Source organism: Orcinus orca, chromosome 3 (genome assembly GCF_937001465.1).
Source record: "Orcinus orca chromosome 3, mOrcOrc1.1, whole genome shotgun sequence".
Lineage (NCBI taxonomy): Eukaryota > Metazoa > Chordata > Mammalia > Artiodactyla > Delphinidae > Orcinus > Orcinus orca.
The window spans coordinates 6,155,392-6,158,512 of NC_064561.1; the positions used below are offsets into that span (position 1 = coordinate 6,155,392).

General features: G+C 46.1%; 1 non-coding gene across 1 annotated transcript; it reads right to left on the bottom strand.

The window, feature by feature from the left end:
- Positions 1–2,626: 2,626 nt before the first annotated feature.
- Positions 2,627–2,743, bottom strand: LOC117195764 (small nucleolar RNA SNORA40). The gene has a single exon (XR_004475586.1). It is a non-coding gene; the product is annotated as a small nucleolar RNA SNORA40 (small nucleolar RNA).
- Positions 2,744–3,121: the final 378 nt, after the last annotated feature.

Genomic DNA, 3,121 nt, shown 5'->3' on the forward strand with positions numbered 1-3,121 from the left:
AACCCAATGCAACCAAAAAACAAAACAAAACAAAACCTGTATATTAATTTAGATATAATTGACATTATAAAATAAAATTCAGTCATTTCATCCATAAACATGACATATCAGTTAATTAATCCAAGTCTTATTTTAACCTCCTAGTAAAGTTTTAGAGTTTTCTTGAAACAGACCACACCCTCCTCCTTAAGGTTATTCTCTTTGGGGGAGAAAGATGGCTGCTTTTTTCTTTTTAATATTTAGGCTGCGCTGAGTCTTAGTTGCTGCACATGGAATCTTTAGTTGCGGCATGTGGAATCTGAATTGCGGCATGCATGTGGGACCTAGTTCCCCAACCAGGGATCGAACCCAGGCCCCCTGCATTGGGAGTGTGGAGTCTTACCCACTGGACCACCAGGGAAGTCCCAAAGATGGCTGCTTTTGTAGATAGAAGCTCTGTTTCTTATCTTTTCCTACTTGGATGCTTTCACCATATTGGAATGCTATTGGTATTGTGTATTTGTGTTCATTTGTTGTGTCCTATCTTTCCTAGAAACACTGAACGAGATAAAAATGGGGATGTGAGAGACAGATGGAGCTGGAGGTGGAAGGGGAGCCAGATGGAGGTGAGACTTGGGAGGTGAGAAAGACAGGGCTTCAGCCTGGGTGGAACTATAACCAGGTCGAAAGATGGAGGGACCAGTTTGGGGGCATAGGCATTATCCCTCCTCTGTACAAACCCTCTCATGGCTCCCATCTCACAGAATGTAAGAACTAAAATCCTTAGAGTGGCCCACAATGCCCTGCATGACCCGTTTCTATCACCTCTTGACTTCCTCTCTCCTCCCACTCACTCTCCTGCTCACTCCTTCTGCTCCACTAGGCACAGTTCTGCCTCAGGGCCTTTGCACCTGCTGCTCCATCTTCCTGGAATGCTCTTCCCATAGATGTCCACACAGCTTCTGCCTCACCTCTTTTGATCTCTGTTCAAATATCACAATGAGGCTCCCCTGGCCACCTTCCCACGCTTTCTCCACTCAAGACACCTCTTTGGCCTGCACTAATTATTTTCCCTAGCACTTATCACCTTCTTATACATGTCTATCTGTTCCTCACTGGAATGTCAGTCCCATATGAGCCAGAACTTTTCTGTCTGTCTTCTACACTGCCTGCTCCCCAGAGCCTCAAACAATGCTTGGCACACAGAAGGTGCTCTAAAAATACTTGTTTGCTGAATGAAAGGAACGAAAGGTGAATTTAGACTCCATGTGGACCAAGGATATCCGAGCAGCATTGGAAGAATGTCCCAGCCTCTCCAGCTAGTGTGGAAGTATGTAACAGGGAGAAGGCACTTTGATTGGGTGGATGAAGGGGAAAGATGCAATTATCTTTGATCTCTCTCTCTCTTTTTTTTTTGCACAAAGTGTAAAGGTTTTTTTTTTAATGTGTAACATAGGCAAAATTATTTGTCAATAATTTTTTAAGGAATTTCACATGTTCTGATTCTTTCCCCTGCCAATCACCTTAGTGCCTCCAAAGTCATAATCTTCAAGATAAGACAGCCCTTTCAAAAAGAAGTTTTGCTCAGTCCACAGTTGTCATGTCAGTTGGTCCACAATTCTTTTAGTTGGGCTTCTTTGATCTCCAATGCAATATGGACACACTTCAAAATTCCCCACCTGTAATCTTTGGGATCCAATTTCCTCAAGCAAGTTACTTTAGGACCACGGTTAGGGTCAGGAGATGGATCTGCCTGGTTCTGAATTTGACACTCTAAAAAGGCATTATGTTCAAATTATACTCACTTCTAAGCTATCACACCCTAGAACAGTACAGATCTTTGGGATGTGCCAATAACTTTTTAAAGTCCAGACACTGTGTTCTGAAGGTAAAAGCCTTAATGAAAAAGCCATTTCAGGGACTTCCCTGGTGGTCCAGTGGTAAAGAATCCACCTTACAATGCAGAGACTCCAGGTTCGATCCCTGGTCGGGGAACTAAGATCCCACATGCCGCAGGGCAACTAAGCCTCCAGGCCACAACTACCGAGCTCGCGCACCTCAACGAGAGAGCCCGTGTGCAGCAAATTACAGAGCCCTGGGGCCGGCTCACCACAACTAGAGAGGAAGCCCGTGCACCACAACCAGAGAGAAGCCCATGTGCCACAACAAAAAGAGCCCTTTGCTGCAAAGAAAGTTCCCGCACACCTCAATGAAGACCCCGCGAGCCACAACTAAGACCTGACGCAGCCAAAAAAATAAACAAAATAAATAAAATTTTTAAAAAGCCATCTTTCTTTCATGTCAACATTAAAAATAGAGCACTAGGGGCTTCCCTGGTGGCGCAGTGGTTGGGAGTCCGCCTGCCGATGCAGGGGACACGGGTTTGTGCCCCAGTCCGGGAAGATCCCACATGCCGCGGAGCGGCTAGGCCCCTGAGCCATGGCCGCTGGGCCTGCGGGAGAGGCCACAGCAGTGAGAGGCCCGCGTACCACAAAAAATAAATAAATAAAAAATAAAAATAGAACATTAAATGAATGTATCTGATAATTTCCCTCATATCTTAAGCTTTCAAATTATCAACTCTACAGTGCCAGAAGCAATCTTTGTTTACCAATACACCCCCATCACTTGAATCTGTTTTAAGTATCATGTTCCTTCTTATCTGTATCAAAACTCATACCGAACAATGTGTTCTGGGTCTCAAAAGAGGATTAGATCTCTTAAATAACCTTTTGTTTTCCTCCAGATTCCTAAGACCATTGATAGAACATTGGTAGAACACATGACCCTTCTCTGTTCCACCCTATCCCAGGCTGAGGCTTGAGCCAGAGGAGAGGAGAGCTAGTCTCCTGGCCACTCCATGACGCACGTGAGCCTCTTGGGAGCCACCTTCAGCTCCTTTGCCAGTTCAAGGGCCTACTGGAAACTCCGGAGCAGCCCTGCCCTGGTCTGGAATGTCCAGCTGTCCCAGAGAGTCTGTGTCTGCCCTTCAACACTCACATCCCCAGCCCTGAGGGCTCATCAGCCCCAGTTGAGGGTCTCAAAGGGCAGCATCTCCTTCTGCCCAGTCCCCCGCTTCGCCCTCCACCCTCCTCCCCAGGCTCAAAATCTAACTGGTCCGTCCACATCCTATTAGTTTCAC